The sequence below is a fragment of the Lynx canadensis genome, chromosome X, assembly GCF_007474595.2.
Source record: "Lynx canadensis isolate LIC74 chromosome X, mLynCan4.pri.v2, whole genome shotgun sequence".
NCBI classification, from domain to species: Eukaryota; Metazoa; Chordata; class Mammalia; order Carnivora; family Felidae; genus Lynx; species Lynx canadensis.
The window spans coordinates 42586746-42605218 of NC_044321.2; the positions used below are offsets into that span (position 1 = coordinate 42586746).

The 18473-nt window shown below is 39.7% G+C and overlaps 1 pseudogene; it reads right to left on the reverse strand.

Annotated features, from left to right (window-relative positions):
- Positions 1–930: 930 nt before the first annotated feature.
- On the reverse strand, positions 931–1299 carry LOC115506767 (annotated as a pseudogene).
- Between the last annotated feature and the right edge of the window lie 17174 nt (positions 1300–18473).

An 18473-nucleotide genomic window follows, 5' to 3' on the forward strand; every position in this document is an offset into this window, starting at 1 on the left:
ACTTAGTCAAAGAGTTCAAGATACATATACAAAACACACATGTAAACAGACACAAGCCTTTGTAAAGTAAACAAATCTTTTATAATGTAAATAACTGTTCTGTTTTGGAACTTTCTACATGCAGTTCATGTCTTTTCTGAAACTGAGATAGTCACACTTATTTGACACAATCTTTATAAAGCAAAGTGTTTATCACTTTGCAAACTCAAGTAATTCTTGAGAGCAACATTTTTTTTATTGATCTAAAAAGAATGGAGTGTGGAAGGCCAAAGAGGAAAAATCACTTCAAATGATCAAAACAGAAGAGGACTGAAAATAATATACCTAATCATGTAGGGAGTAAAATTTTAGGTATAGATTCTATTGAAAATATTGATATTCAAAGGAATAGCTTTGGACCCATTGCCAACACTTAGATTTTTTTCAGTTAATTAAAACCAAGCATGTTGGTTTTATTTAGGAAGATACATTGTCTTTTTTAAAAATATTTTTTTTATTTTTGAGAGAGACAGAGAGTGTGAGCAGGGGAGGGGCAGAGAGAGAGAGAGAGGGAGACAGAGTATCTAATTGGCTGGGTCTCCACACTGACAGGCAGCGAACCTGATGCAGGAATTGCAAGATCACTACCTGAGCCAAAGTCAGTCACTCAAAGGACTTAGCCACCCAGGTGCCCCAGGAAGATACATTAAGTCTTTGAAGTAAGAATGAAAGGGTTGTACAATTTAATTTCTACATAAACGATTGTTTGAATATACAAAGTATCAAATATAAACAGTAGTGTAGCAAGAAAATAAATTGGCAGAAATAATTACTCAGCCAGTAGCAATAATTAAGACCACCATTTGAAAGATCTTCTATACACAAAGAATGAAGGAATATTGTTATAAGATTTTACAGCACACAACTGAATTCAATCCTAATTCATTCCTATTATGCTTCTTTCTTCTTCAGTATTAGTGGACACCCACATTACCTCCTGTCAATACATTGTGTTTATTATGTGAACTATCACAGGCAGGTAACGTCTTAGAATGCGAACACCTACAATAAGCTGCTTTAGTGAGACCCAAATCTTCAATGTTTATTTCATTCACCACTTTGAGATTTTCCTTTTGTATTTTAAGATTAATCAAGCTGTCCTGTTGTTTTTCCTTCTGGAGAAATGGGCGAATTGCAAGGTAGCCAAGCCATTCTGAAACTGTGAGCTGAGTGAACCTGGTAATGCTCTCAGGGACAGGGCCGCTCTAGATACACGGAGAGCTGCACCTTCCTGATGTGGGCCACACTCTCCAGTGCCATCCTTGCCAGCAGCATCCACTGCTTCCAGAGGCACCCCCCCCAGTTGAGTTGCTGCACCTGCTGCCCAAGAGCAGAAGTGGTGGGTGGGATGCATTGTAGCCTAGGTCCCACCACTGGGCAGGCCTCTGCCCATTTTTAAATCAGATTATATGTTTTTTTTAATGTTTATTTATTTTGAGAAAGAGAGAGGGCAGGAGGAGGGGCAGAGAGAGGGAGAGGAGAGAGGCAATCTCAAGCAGGCTCCAAGCTTTCAGTGTGGAGCCCCACACGGGCCTCGATTCCACATATTGTGAGATCATGACCTGAGTTGAAATCAAGAGTCAGACGCTTAACCAACTGAGCCACCCAGGCACCCCAGATTATTTGTTTATTTTAGTGTTGAGTTGTATAAGTTATTTATATATTTTAGGTATTAACCCCTTATCAGATCTATGATTTGCAAACATCTTTTCCCATTCAGTAGGTTGCTTCTATGTTTTGTTGATAGTTTCTTTCTCTGTGCAGAAGCTTTTTACTATATGTATTGCAGCGCTATTTATAAGAGCCAAGATATGGAAGCAGTCCAAGACCATTGATAGATTAATGAAAAAAGAAGATGTGGTATATATATATGTACATATATGATGGAATATTACACAGCCATAAAAAAGGATGAGGTCTTGCCATTTGCAACAACATGGATGGACCCAGAGGGTATTATGCCAAGTGAAGTAAATCAGAGAAAGACAAATACCATATGATTTCACTTATATGTGGAGTCTAAAAAACACAACAAATGAATAAACAACAGAAGCAGACATATAAACCCAGAGAACAAACTGATGTTTGCCAGAGGAGAAGAGGGTGGGGGATGGGCAAAAAGGGTGACAGGGAGAGGGACATACAGGCTCCCAGTTGTGGGATGAATAATTCATGGAATAAAAGGTACAGCATAGAAATATAGTCAATGGTATTGTACACAGACACACATATATATTTCCTTCACCTAAGTATTAATACACTTTTTTTATAGCATAGTTAGAAATAATGACCACCGTCTATAAAACAAGTCTCAATAAATACCACAGCATTAGTTTCATTCAGACTACCTTCCCTGATTATGATTAAGTTCTAAATAAAAAACAATAACCACAAAACTGTTAAAAGAGGTTTTTTTTTTTGGAATGTTTAAAAAACACTTTTATATAACTCATGGGTTAAAGGTAAATCATAATGTGAATTAAAAAGTATTTAGAACTGAATGATCATATAGATATCAAAACTTGTGGGATATAGTTGAAGCAGAACTTAAAGGGAACCGTATAGCCTTGAAATCTTTTTATTAGAACACAAGTCTAAAATGTAACAAATTTACGCTTCTGATTCAAGAAGTTAGAAAAGTGGCAACAAATTAAACATAATGAAAGCAAAAGAAAAGGCATAATCTAATAAGACCATGAAGTGATGAAATAGAAAACAAGGATGCAAAGGAGAAGATCAATAAAATCAAAACTTTGTCCTTTGGAAAGAGAAACTTCTGGCAAGATTGAACAAGAAAACAAAAGAGAAGGCATAAGTGAATAATATTGGGAATGAATAGAGGGACAGAACTGCAGGCACTACAGAGATTTTTTAAAATTAAATTAAATTAAATTAAATTAAATTAAATTAAATTAAATTTAGGGGTGCCTGGGTGGCTCAGTCAGTTAAGAGTTGGACTCCTGATTTTGGATCAAGTCATGATCTCATGGTTCATGAATTCAAGCCCATATCAGGCTCTGTGCTGACAGTTTGGGGTCTGCCTGGGATTCTCTCTCACCCTATCTCTCTGCCCATCCCCTGCTCTTGCTCTCTCTCAAAAAAAAATAATAAACTAATAAAAAATTTTAAATTATATTTAATTTGATTTTTAAGTAGGCTTCACACCTAATGCACAGCCTAATGCAGGGCTTGAACTCACAAACTGTGAGATCAAGACTTGGGCTGAGATCAAGAGTCAGACACTTAATTTACTGAACCATCCAAGAGCCCCCTGACAGAAATTTTTTTTATTTTATTTTATTTTTTATTTTAAATGTTTTATTTTTGAGAGAGAGAGAGCAAGTGGGGGAGGTGCAGAGAGAAGGGGACAGAGGATCTGAAGCCAGCTCCATAGTGACAGCAGAGAGCCTGATGCGGAGCTTAAACTCACCAACCATGAGATCACAACCCAAGTCAAAGTCGGAGGCCCACCTGACCAAGCCACCCAGGCATTCCTATTTTGTTTTTAAAGTTTGTTTGTTAAGCTTATTTTTTTGAGAGGGAGAGCACGCATGCATGAGCAGGGGAGGGGCAGAGAGAGAGGGAGAGAGAGAGAATCCCAAGCAGGCTCTGCACTGTCAGTGCAGAGCCTGATGTGGGGCTCAAATCACGAATGTGAGATCATGACCCAATCTGAAATCAAGAGTCAGACACCTAACTGACTGAGCCACCCAGGCAGCCCCAACAGAGATTTTTAAATAATTTTAAAATACTATAAACAACTTTCTACCAAATACATATAATAATATGGATGAGATGAACAATTTTCTAGAAAAACATAACTTTGCAAAACTTATTTAAGAAGAAATAGCCTAAAAATATATACACATTTAAAAAAATTGAATCAAAAAAGTTTTCTTTTTTTTTTTAAGTTTATTTATTTTGAGAGAGAGAGAGAACAAGCAGTGGAGGGGCAGAGGGAGAAGGAGAGAGAGAATCCCAAGCAGGCTCCTGCACTGTGTAGAGCCTGATGTGGGGCTCGATCTCATGAACCCATGAGATCATGACCTGAGCAGAAATAAAGAGTTGGTCGCTTAACTGACTGAGCCACCCAGGCGCCCCTAAAAAAAGTTTTCTAAGGTAAGATCTACCTACTTAGAAATCTACTTAATACAAACTGTTTCAGGAAATGTAAAAAGAGGAAACACTCCCATATCATTGTATGCAATTGATATATAGCCTTTATGGAGAATAACCAATCTCACATACAAACTTAGATACAAAAATCCTTAAAATGCTAGCAAACCAAAGTAGCAATGCATATGAAAAAGATATATCATGACCAAATTTTATTTTTCTCAAGAATGCAAGTATGGCTTAATATTAGAAAATTGATTGAGACTTCTGGTCAAAGATGGAGGGTTGAATCTCACATTAGTTTTTCCTCCCTCCTGAGACATTACTAAATGGATAGCAAAGGGATTGTAGAAAGCAAAAAATCCACAAAGACAAGGAGAGAGTATGCAAGAGCAATAAAATTGGGGGACCTAGAAAGCTCAGTTTTCAACTCCAACATAAAAAAATTTAGAAGTTATTGCTCCCATGCTTACAATAAGAATGCTGGGCCAACTGAAAATAGATGATTTTCTTAGACCCATTGGAGAACTGAAGTCACAGGGCACCTTGAAATCTGGAGACACAGGCAGATACAAAGAAATTCGGTACCTGAGTTGTGCTTATCTGGAATGGAAGCCAGTATAAGCAATAGAGTTAAGACCACATATTTGACTAGTAATTTGGACATATTGCTGGAAACTGTGGGCTGGTGTGCACACACACACACAGGGAATATATCATTATATCTCTATATATCTATCATTATGTCTACATATAGAGAGAGGGATAGCCTGTTAACCCTGATTCTTTGAATAACCCTACTAATACAAAAACAGAAGAAATAGTTGAAGCTATTTGAAGCAGTAATGGCCAAAAATGGTCCCAAGTTAATGATTGACACAAAACCACAAATCTGGAAAGCTCAGAGAACAGCAAGGAAGATAAACACCAAACAAAACAAAATAAAACACAAAAAGCCCACACCTAACTTCAGAAAACTAAGGACAGAGAAAATCTTAAAGGAATACAGAGAAAGCAGATAACTGAGTAGTCCCAAGAAAGCTGAATCCTAAAATGGTAGTGGACCAAGTAGAGAGGCAATCCCATTTTACACAATGAGATTCTCAAAAACTTTTAGGAATTGATGGCATCAATAACTTCTGAAGGTAGGGGTGATGGTGAGACTAAAAATAGGAGGCTTGGTTAAAAAATCATTTAAGAAGCAGTTAGTGCACAAAGAAAAGTCGGGAAGCCAATGATTTCACTGGCAAATTCTACCAGATGTTCAAAAGAGAATTATGAACAATCTTTTACAAGTCTCCCACAAAGTACAAGAGGACGAACACTTCCCAGCTGATTGTATGAAGCTTATATTACCTTCATACCAATGCCAGACAAAAACATTACAAGAAAACTATAGACCAATATATTTTATGAAAATAGATGTGAAACTCCTCAACAAAATGCTAATAAACTGAGTACAGCAGCATATTAAAAGGATTATAAACCATGACAAAGTCGGATTCGTCCCATGGTGAAAGATTGAGTCAACGTATGAAAATCAAACAATGAAGGCACCTGGGTGGCTCAGTCGGTTAAGTATCCAACTTTGGCACACGTCATGGTCTCAGAGTATGTGAGTTCGAGCCCCGCATCGGGCTCTATGCTGACAGCTCAGAGCCTGGAGCCTGCCTCAGATCTGTGTCTCCCTCTCTCTCTGCCCCTTCCCCACTTGCTGTCTCTCCCTCTCAAAAAATGAATAAACATTAAAAATTAAAAAAAAAATCAATCAATGTAATACACCCTATTAATAGAATGAAGTGAAAAAACTCCATGATAATTTCAACAGATTTGATAAAAAACAAACAATATCAAGAGTTAGCAAAGATATGGAGAAACTGGAACTCTTGAACATTGCTGGTTGGAATATAAAATGATGCAGCTGCTTTGGAAAACAGTTTGGCAGTTCCTCAAAAAGTTGAAGACAGAGTTATCATATGACCCAGCAATTCCACTCCTAGGAATATACCCAAGAAATATGAAAACATGCACACACAAAAACTCATAGATATACGTTTATGGCAGAATTATTCATAATAGCCCAAATCCAGAAAGAACCCAAATTACCCTAAACTGGTGAATGGAAAACAAAATCTGGCATATCTATACAATGGAATATTCAGCTACAAGAGGAATGAAGTATGTGCTACAACACATGTGCTACAACGTAGGTGAATCTTGAAAACATTACGAAGTGAAAGAAGCCAGACACAAAGTATCATGCATTGTATGATTCCATGTATAGGAGATGCTCATGATAGGCAAATCCATAGAGCCGGAAATTAGATTAGTGGTCACTTGGGGCTGAGGGGAAGGGGGAATGTCAGTGACTGCTAAGGGACAGGGTTTCCTTTTGGGTTGATAAAAATGTTCTGGAATTAGAAAATGGTGATTATTGCATAATCCTGTGAATATACTAAAATCCACCAAATTGTACACTTTAAAAGTGTGAGGAAGATGGCGGCGTAGGAGGACGCTGGGCTCACCGCGCGTCCTGCTGATCACTTAGATTCCACCTACACCTGCCTAAATAACCCAGAAAACCGCCAGAGGATTAGCAGAACAGAGTCACCGGACCCAAGTGCAGACGAGAGGCCCACGGAAGAGGGTAGGAAGGGCGGCGAGGCGGTGCGCGCTCCACGGACTGGCGGGAGGGAGCCGGGGCGGAGGGGCGGCTCGCCGGCCAAGCAGAGCCCCCGAGTCCGGCTTGCAAAAGCGGAGGGGCCTGACGGACTGTGTTCAGACAGCAAGCGCGACTTAGCGTCTGGGAGGTCATAAGTTAACAGCTCTGCTCGGAAAGCGGGAAGGCTGGAGGACAAAGGGAGGGTGAGCTGCGGAGCCCCCGGACGACAGAGCTCAGTTTGGCCGGGAACAAAGGCGCTAGCCAGCGCCATCTCCCCCGCCCATCCCCCAGCCAAAATCCCAAAGGGAACCGGCTCCGGCCAGGGAAATTGCTCGCTCCGCGCGAACACCCAGCTCTGTGCTTCTGCGGAGCCAAACCTCCGGCAGCGATTTGACTCCCTCCGGCTGCCACAGGGCCCCTCCTGAAGTGGATCACCTAAGGAGAAGCGAGCTAAGCCTGCCCCCCCTCCCGCCGTGCACCTTGCCTTCCCACCCCAGCTAATACGCCAGATCCCCAGCATCACAAGCCTGGCAGTGTGCAAGTAGCCCAGACGGGCCACGCCACCCCACAGTGAATCCTGCCCCTAGGAGAGGGGAAGAGAAGGCACACACCAGTCTGACTGTGGCCCCAGCGGTGGGCTGGGGGCAGACATCAGGTCGGACTGCGGCCCCGCCCACCAACTCCAGTTATACACCACAGCACAGGGGAAGTGCCCTGCAGGCCCTCACCACACCAGGGACTATCCAAAATGACCAAGCGGAAGAATTCCCCTCAGAAGAATCTCCAGGAAATAACAACAGCTAATGAGCTGATCAAAAAGGATTTAAATAATATAACAGAAAGTGAATTTAGAATAATAGTCATAAAATTAATCGCTGGGCTGGAAAACAGCATACAGGACAGCAGAGAATCTCTTGCTACAGACATCAGGGGACTAAGGAACAGTCACGAGGAGCTGAAAAACGCTTTAAAGGAAATGGAAAACAAAATGCAAACCACCACGGCTCGGATGGAAGAGGCAGAGGAGAGAATAGGTGAACTAGAAGATAAAGTTATGGAAAAAGAGGAAGCTGAGAAAAAGAGAGATAAAAAAATCCAGGAGTATGAGGGGAAAATTAGAGAACTAAGTGATACACTAAAAAGAAATAATATACGCATAATTGGTATCCCAGAGGAGGAAGAGAGAGGGAAAGGTGCTGAAGGGGTACTTGAAGAAATAATAGCTGAGAACTTCCCTGAACTGGGGAAGGAAAAAGGCATTGAAATCCAAGAGGCACAGAGAACTCCCTTCAGACGTAACTTGAATCGATCTTCTGCACGACATATCATAGTGAAACTGGCAAAATACAAGGATAAAGAGAAAATTCTGAAAGCAGCAAGGGGTAAACGTGCCCTCACATATAAAGGGAGACCTATAAGACTCGTGACTGATCTCTCTTTTGAAACTTGGCAGGCCAGAAAGAATTGGCACGAGATTTTCAGGGTGCTAGATAGCAAAAATATGCAGCCCAGAATCCTTTATCCAGCAAGTCTGTCATTTAGAATAGAAGGAGAGATAAAGGTCTTCCCAAACAAACAAAAACTGAAGGAATTTGTCACCACTAAACCAGCCCTACAAGAGATCCTAAGGGGGACCCTGTGAGACAAAGTACCAGAGACATCACTACAAGCATAAAACATACAGACATCACAATGACTCTAAACCCGTATCTTTCTATAATAACACTGAATGTAAACGGATTAAATGCGCCAACCAAAAGACATAGGGTATCAGAATGGATAAAAAAACAAGACCCATCTATTTGCTGTCTACAAGAGACTCATTTTAGACCTGAGGACACCTTTAGATTCAGAGTGAGGGGATGGAGAACTATTTATCATGCTACTGGAAGCCAGAAGAAAGCTGGAGTAGCCATACTTATATCAGACAAACTAGACTTTAAATTAAAGGCTGTAACAAGAGATGAAGAAGGACATTATATAATAGTTACAGGGTCTATCCATCAGGAAGAGCTAACAATTATAAATGTCTATGCACCGAATACCGGAGCCCCCAAATATATAAAACAATTACTCATAAACAGAAGCAACCTTATTGATAAGAATGTGGTAATTGCAGGGGACTTTAACACCCCACTTACAGAAATGGATAGATCATCTAGACACACAGTCAATAAAGAAACAAGGGCCCTGAATGAGACACTGGATCAGATGGACTTGACAGATATATTTAGAACTCTGCATCCCAAAGCAACAGAATATACTTTCTTCTCGAGTGCACATGGAACATTCTCCAAGATAGATCATATACTGGGTCACAAAACAGCCCTTCATAAGTTTACAAGAATTGAAATTATACCATGCATACTTTCAGACCACAATGCTATGAAGCTTGAAATCAACCACAGGAAAAAGTCTGGAAAACCTCCAAAAGCATGGAGGTTAAAGAACACCCTACTAACGAATGACTGGGTCAACCAGGCAATTAGAGAAGAAATCAAAAAATATATGGAAACAAACGAAAATGAAAATACAACAATCCAAATGCTTTGGGACGCAGCGAAGGCAGTCCTGAGAGGAAAATACATTGCAATCCAGGCCTATCTCAAGAAACAAGAAAAATCCCAAATACAAAATCTAACAGCACACCTAAAGGAAATAGAAGCAGAACAGCAAAGGCAGCCTAAACCCAGCAGAAGAAGAGAAATAATAAAGATCAGAGCAGAAATAAACAATATAGAATCTAAAAAAACTGTAGAGGAGATCAACGAAACCAAGAGTTGGTTTTTTGAAAAAATAAACAAAATTGACAAACCTCTAGCCAGGCTTCTCAAAAAGAAAAGGGAGATGACCCAAATAGATAAAATCATGAATGAAAATGGAATTATTACAACCAATCCCTCAGAGATACAAACAATTATCAGGGAATACTATGAAAAATTATATGCCAACAAATTGGACAACCTGGAAGAAATGGACAAATTCCTAAACACCCACACTCTTCCAAAACTCAATCAGGAGGAAATAGAAAGCTTGAACAGACCCATAACCAGCGAAGAAATTGAATCGGTTATCAAAAATCTCCCAACAAATAAGAGTCCAGGACCAGATGGCTTCCCAGGGGAGTTCTACCAGACGTTTAAAGCAGAGATAATACCTATCCTTCTCAAGCTATTCCAAGAAATAGAAAGGGAAGGAAAACTTCCAGACTCATTCTATGAAGCCAGTATTACTTTGATTCCTAAACCAGACAGAGACCCAGTAAAAAAAGAGAACTACAGGCCAATATCCCTGATGAATATGGATGCAAAAATTCTCAATAAGATACTAGCAAATCGAATTCAACAGCATATAAAAAGAATTATTCACCATGATCAAGTGGGATTCATTCCTGGGATGCAGGGCTGGTTCAACATTCGCAAATCAATCAACGTGATACATCACATTAACAAAAAAAAAGAGAAGAACCATATGATCCTGTCAATCGATGCAGAAAAGGCCTTTGACAAAATCCAGCACCCTTTCTTAATAAAAACCCTTGAGAAAGTCGGGATAGAAGGAACATACTTAAAGATCATAAAAGCCATTTATGAAAAGCCCACAGCTAACATCATCCTCAACGGGGAAAAACTGAGAGCTTTTTCCCTGAGATCAGGAACACGACAGGGATGCCCACTCTCACCGTTGTTGTTTAACATAGTGCTGGAAGTTCTAGCATCAGCAATCAGACAACAAAAGGAAATCAAAGGCATCAAAATTGGCAAAGATGAAGTCAAGCTTTCGCTTTTTGCAGATGACATGATATTATACATGGAAAATCCGATAGACTCCACCAAAAGTCTGCTAGAACTGATACATGAATTCAGCAAAGTTGCAGGATACAAAATCAATGTCCAGAAATCAGTTGCATTCTTATACACTAACAATGAAGCAACAGAAAGACAAATAAAGAAAATGATCCCATTTACAATTGCACCAAGAAGCATAAAATACCTAGGAATAAATCTAACCAAAGATGTAAAGGATCTGTATGCTGAAAACTATAGAAAGCTTATGAAGGCAATTGAAGAAGATTTAAAGAAATGGAAAGACATTCCCTGCTCATGGATTGGAAAAATAAATATTGTCAAAATGTCAATACTACCCAAAGCTATCTACACATTCAATGCAATCCCAATCAAAATTGCACCAGCATTCTTCTCGAAACTAGAACAAGCAATCCTAAAATTCATATGGAACCACAAAAGGCCCCGAATAGCCAAAGGAATTTTGAAGAAGAAGACCAAAGCAGGAGGCATCACAATCCCAGACTTCAGCCTCTACTACAAAGCTGTCATCATCAAGACAGCATGGTATTGGCACAAAAACAGACACACAGACCAATGGAATAGAATAGAAACCCCAGAACTAGACCCACAAACATATGGCCAACTCATCTTTGACAAAGCAGGAAAGAACATCCAATGGAAAAAAGACAGCCTCTTTAACAAATGGTGCTGGGAGAACTGGACAGCAACATGCAGAAGGTTGAAACTAGACCACTTTCTCACACCATTTACAAAAATAAACTCAAAATGGATAAAGGACCTAAATGTGAGACAGGAAACCATCAGAACCTTAGAGGAGAAAGCAGGAAAAGACCTCTCTGACCTCAGCCGTAGCAATCTCTTACTTGACACATCCCCAAAGGCAAGGGAATTAAAAGCAAAAGTGAATTACTGGGACCTTATGAAGATAAAAAGCTTCTGCACAGCAAAGGAAACAACCAACAAAACTAAAAGGCAACCAACGGAATGGGAAAAGATATTTGCAAATGACATATCGGACAAAGGGCTAGTATCTAAAATCTATAAAGAGCTCACCAAACTCCACACCCGAAAAACAAATAACCCAGTGAAGAAATGGGCAGAAAACATGAATAGACACTTCTCTAAAGAAGACATCCAGATGGCCAACAGGCACATGAAAAGATGTTCAGCGTCGCTCCTTATCAGGGAAATACAAATCAAAACCACACTCAGGTATCACCTCACGCCAGTCAGAGTGGCCAAAATGAACAAATCAGGAGACTATAGATGCTGGAGAGGATGTGGAGAAACGGGAACCCTCTTGCACTGTTGGTGGGAATGCAAATTGGTGCAGCCGCTCTGGAAAGCAGTGTGGAGGTTCCTCAGAAAATTAAAAATAGACCTACCCTATGACCCAGCAATAGCACTGCTAGGAATTTATCCAAGGGATACAGGAGTACTGATGCATAGGGGCACTTGTACCCCAATGTTCATAGCAGCACTCTCAACAATAGCCAAATTATGGAAAGAGCCTAAATGTCCATCAACTGATGAATGGATAAAGAAATTGTGGTTTATATACACAATGGAATACTACGTGGCAATGAGAAAAAATGAAATATGGCCTTTTGTAGCAACGTGGATGGAACTGGAGAGTGTGATGCTAAGTGAAATAAGCCATACAGAGAAAGACAGATACCATATGGTTTCACTCTTATGTGGATCCTGAGAAACTTAACAGGAACCCATGGGGGAGGGGAAGGAAAAAAAAAAAAAAAAAAAAAAAAAAGGACGTTAGAGTGGGAGAGAGCCAAAGCATAAGAGACTGTTAAAAACTGAGAACAAACTGAGGGTTGATGGGGGGTGGGAGGGAGGGGCGGGTGGGTGATGGGTATTGAGGAGGGCACCTTTTGGGATGAGCACTGGGTGTTGTATGGAAACCAATTTGTCAATAAACTTCATATAAAAAAAAAAAAAGAAAGAATGAATATAAAAATAAGGAAAAAAAAAAAAAAAAAAAAAAAAAAAAAAAAAAAAAAAAAAAATAAAAGTGTGAGTTTTAGCTTCTGCATAGCAAAGGAAACAATCAACAAAACTAAAAGGCAACCAACAGAATGGGAAAAGATATTTGCAAATGACATATCAGACAAAGGGCTAGTATCCAAAATCTATAAAGAGCTCACCAAACTCCACACCCGAAAAACAAACAACCCAGTGAAGAAATGGGCAGAAAACACGAATAGACACTTCTCTAAAGAAGACATCCGGATGGCCAACAGGCACATGAAAAGATGCTCAACGTCGCTCCTCATCAGGGAAATACAAATCAAAACCACACTCAGATATCACCTCACGCCAGAGTGGCCAAAATGAACAAATCAGGAGACTATAGACGCTGGAAAGGATGTGGAGAAACAGGAACCTTCTTGCACTGTTGGTGGGAATGCAAACTGGTGCAGCCACTCTGGAAAACAGTGTGGAGGTTCCTCACAAAATTAAAAATAGACCTACCCTATGAACCAGCAGTAGCACTGCTAGGAATTTACCCAAGGGATACAGGAGTACTGATGCATAGAGGCATTTGTACCCCAATGTTTATAGCAACACTCTCAACAATAGCTAAATTGTGGAAAGAGCCAAATTGTGGAAATGTCCATCAACTGATGAATGGATAAAGAAATTGTGGTTTATATACACAATGGAGTACTACGTGGCAATGAGAAAGAATGAAATATGGCCCTTTGTAGCCACGTGGCTGGAACTGGAGAGTGTGATGCTAAGTGAAATAAGCCATACAGAGAAAGACAGATACCATATGTTTTCACTCTTATGTGGATCCTGAGAAACTTAACAGAAACCCATGGGGGAGGGGAAGGAAAAAAAAAAAAGAGGTTAGAGTGGGAGAGAGCCAAAGCATAAGAGACTCTTAAAAACTGAGAACAAACTGAGGGTTGATGGGGGGGTGGGAGGAAGGGGAGGGTGGGTGATGGGTATTGAGGAGGGCATCTTTTGGGATGAGCACTGGGTGTTGTATGGAAACCAATTTGACAATAAACTTCATATATTGAAAAAAAATAAAGTTAAGGTTATACAAAAAAAATAAATAAGTGTTAAGAAAAATTAAAAAAACTGTTAATTCTGTTAATTTCATGTAAAGTGTGAATTTTATGTCAAAAACCAATTTAAAAAATTTCAAATAGTTAAGTGGGACATAGGTTGGCCTTTAATGTCAATATTAAGAGAACATATTAGCTAGACAATTTTAGGAAAGGCATTATATGCTTTTTGGACAGATGTATATGTTATTTTACATAATAATCCAAGGTACAATAACAGATAATTGATTATATAATAATTTTATTATACGAAGAGGTGTTTACCTATAGAGCATTCATGTTAAACAAAATAATTTTTTAAGTTATATTTAAGTTGCTGAATTCCATTTAGACTATAAATCTTTTAAGAAAAAGCCTTGAGAATTCCTCATATCTTGTGAAGATTCCATCTTTTCATGCCATAAAAGCAAAATGTTAAAATTTAATGTGATGGAAAAATTCCAAAATCTTGTACAACATTCATGATAAATCTTTAGTTCAGACTTAATAAAGATTATAAAGAGTTCAAAGAAAGGGAAAAAGTTTAGAGAAAAATGAGAAACTCCTGCCCCAAATATCTCATTCTTTCATTGAACTCAATTGAAAGTGAGTAGGGGCTCCTGGGTGGCTCAGTCGGTTGAACGTCCTACTTCAGCTCAGGTCATGATCTCGCCGTTTGTGAATTTGAGCTCTGTGTCGGGTTCTGTGCTGACAGCTCAGAGCCTGGAGCCTGCTTCGGATTCTGTGTCTCCGTCTCTCTCTCTGCCCCTCCCCTGCCCATAGTCTGTCTGTCTCTCAAAAATAAATAAACTTAAAATTTAAAAAAAGAAAGTATTTAGTACTGAACATATGCACTCTAGCGAGCATAGGAGTCCAGCTGCTGACGGTGCTGAGAAATTCATATTCTTGCATTGTGTCAAATTGTTAAAAGCCCATAATAAAATTGTGATTGTAAAAATGCTTACTGATAAAATTTCAGAATTATTCTTGCATTCCAGGAGTCTATTCTATAATAATTATATTCAGCTTTGGCCTTGACTTTGACTGAATGTCATTCATATGTGCTCTGTGTACCACTATTGTCCAGAATATAAAAATCTCACTCCCTTTTAAAAAATGTTTATTGAGAGAGAGAGAGAGACAGAATATGTGCTAGCAAGGATAGAAGCAGAGAGACAGAGAATCCCAAACAGGCTCCTCGTTGTCAGTGCAGAACCTGACTCAAGGCTCGAGCACACGAACCGGGATGACCTGAGCTGAAACCAAGAGTTGGTCGTTTAACTGACTGAGCCATCCAGGCACCCCTTAAAATCTCTTTTATAAAACAATAAGGATGCACAAGCCAATGGAAAAAATGAACAACAGATGAATAGGTAATTTGCATAAGAGGAAACCCAGATGGATGATATTCAATTTTACTAGCAGTTAGGAAATGCACATTAAACAATATTGATTTACCATTCTCATACTCATCAGATTGGAATATTTTAAAAGTCTGAAAATACCAACTTGGCGCTGGAAGGATGTTAGAGTAACTAGGATTTTCATATACTGCTGGTTGTATATATTGGTACCACTTTAGAGAGCAGTTTGGAGGTTTTTTATTTTTTTCTCTCTCACAGGTTGTGAAAGGGATGTGGTACCATCCAGCTACTGCGCTTCTAGGCATAAACCCCAGAGAACTCTTGCAGACAGTATTGCTTTTTATAGTAAAATTTCCACCGGTGAGGGAAGGGATGAACAAATGTTGATATGTTAACACAATGGAATGCTTTATAGAAATGAAAATCAATTAACTTGATCTATATGTACCACCTGTATAAGCCCTACAAACATAATATTGACATTTAGGCTCTTTCCATAATTTGGCTATTGTTGAGAGTGCTGCTATGAACATTGGGGTGGGAGGGAGGGGAGGGTGGGTGATGGGTATTGAGGAGGGCACCTTTTGGGATGAGCACTGGGTGTTGTATGGAAACCAATTTGTCAATAAATTTCATATAAACCCCCCCCCCAAAAAAAAAAAACAAAAAAAACCCATAATATTGAGTAACAAAAAAAAAGTTTGGAGGTGATACATGGAGTTTGATGTCATTTATGTAGATTTAATTTTTTTAATGTTTATTTCTTTTTGAGAGAGAGAGAGAGACAGAGCGCAAGCAGGGGAGGGGCAGAGAGAGAGGGGGACAAGAATCTGAGGCAGGCTCCAGGCTGTCAGCACAGAGCCCGAAGCAGGGCTCGAATTCACGAACCGCGAGATCATGACCTGAACCAAAGTCGGGTGTTAAACTGACTGGGCCACCCAGGCACCCCTGTAGATTTTGAAAATATACCAAACAGTACAGTTTTTATGGACACATCCATATAGTAGAAGTATAGAAACATTAATAGGAAGAATACAAATTAATTTCAGAATAATGGTTACCTTGGGGGAGGGACAGAGGGGAAGGGATCTGAAAGGAGTACAGAGGGGACTTCATCTGTATCTGGAACATTTTATGTCTTAAAAAAATTTTTTTTAATGTTTATTTTTGAGAGACAGAGACAGAGTATGAGCTGGGGGGGGGGCAGAGAGAGAGGGAGACACAGAATCTGAAGCAGGCTCCAGGCTCTGAGCTGTAATCACAGAGCCAGACATGGGGCTTGAACCCACGAACTGTGAGATCATGACCTGAACCAAAGTCGGATGCTCAACTGACTGAGCCACCCAGGCACCCATGGCACATTTTATTTAAAAAAAAATTTATGCAAACATGCCCCAAATAACAAAATTTAGGGTATATAGGTATTTGTTCTAGCATTCTGTGCACTTTCTATGTGTTTGAAATATTTAGTAATAAAAGCATGATTTATTGCTCTAATCTACCATAAGCAATGCCAAAAGACTGATAACAAACTGAAAAATAGTTACAACTCATATCACACCTGGCTTCTTTTTCTTTTTTTTTTTTTTATGAAATTTATTGACAAATTGGTTTCCATACAACACCCAGTGCTCATCCCAAAAGATGCCCTTTTCAATACCCATCACCCACCCTCCCCTCCCTCCCACCCCCCATCAACCCTCAGTTTGTTCTCAGTTTTTAAGAGCTTCTTATGCTTTGGCTCTCTCCCACTCTAACCTCTTTTTTTTTTTCCTTCCCCTCCCCCATGGGTTTCTGTTAAGTTTCTCAGGATCCACATAAGAGTGAAAACATATGGTATCTGTCTTTCTCTGTATGGCTTATTTCACTTAGCATCACACTCTCCAGTTCCAGCCACGTGGCTACAAAGGGCCATATTTCATTCTTTCTCATTGCCACGTAGTACTCCATTGTGTATATAAACCACAATTTCTTTATCCATTCATCAGTTGATGGACATTTCCACAATTTGGCTCTTTCCACAATTTAGCTATTGTTGAGAGTGTTGCTATAAACATTGGGGTACAAATGCCTCTATGCATCAGTACTCCTGTATCCCTTGGATAAATTCCTAGCAGTGCTACTGCTGGTTCATAGGGTAGGTCTATTTTTAATTTTGTGAGGAACCTCCACACTGTTTTCCAGAGTGGCTGCACCAGTTTGCATTCCCACCAACAGTGCAAGAGGGTTCCCGTTTCTCCACATCCTTTCCAGCATCTATAGTCTCCTGATTTGTTCATTTTGGCCACTCTGACTGGCATGAGGTGATGTCTGAGTGTGGTTTTGATTTGCATTTCCCTGGTAAGGAGCGACGTTGAGCATCTTTTCATGTGCCTGTTGGCCATCTGGATGTCTTCTTTAGAGAAGTGTCTATTCGTGTTTTCTGCCCATTTCTTCACTGGGTTGTTTGTTTTTCGGGTGTGGAGTTTGGTGAGCTCTTTATAGATTTTGGATACTAGCCCTTTGTCTGATATGTCATTTGCAAATATCTTTTCCCATTCTGTTGGAATATAACCATATTTTCAATAATTCAATCTAATTTGTGTCTCTGAGCCTTCATTTCACCAGTAATACTATTTCAGACCTATCCCCATCTACCACCGAAATCCAGATATTTTAGATAGTGCCAGGATATTGGAGATTGGCGGTTGGGCCTCAATCATCTGTCTACATAGTTTGCCACTAAGTAAATCTTGGGCCTCACAGTCCCATGAAGTCTGGTGGCTATCTGATGAATCTATACCATGTTGGGAACATGTAATTTTCATAATGCTGCCTATGGCACCATCTGTTGAGTTGTGCCACATAGCAATACAGAAAAATGTATGATCATGGCTGATTAGATAGATAGATAAATAGATAGATGCATGGTACATAGATAACTACTATGTGCCAGACACTGTAATGAATGCTGGGTATATAGCAGTGAACAAAACATGTGAAAATCCCTGATTTAAAGAGGCTATATTCTAGAGGAAAAGGAGAAGCCTAACTCTGCAGTAGTTTTATGAGGAGGCTGGAATGGAGGTTGAAGCCCATCTTGCCAGTGGAGTCCCAGACAGGATTTGGGGGTTGGTAGGAATGAGAAAGGAAATGGAAAATAGAGGAATGAATGATAGATCTGTGTACAGAACAGCTTAGTCTGTTGTCCTCCCCCACGCTACCACAAATACACATAAGCAACCCAGCAAAAACCTCTTTTATAAAGATATTGTATCATAAAGGCCTTGAATCACATGAATCTGATGAATCAGTGGCAGGGGCAGGGAAGAGGTGGGGGGGGGAGAGCAATGGGAGCATTCCCTGGAGGGAGCAGTATTTTATCACTGATATTATTTAGAATTGCTCATACTTGGTGATAAAAAGCAGA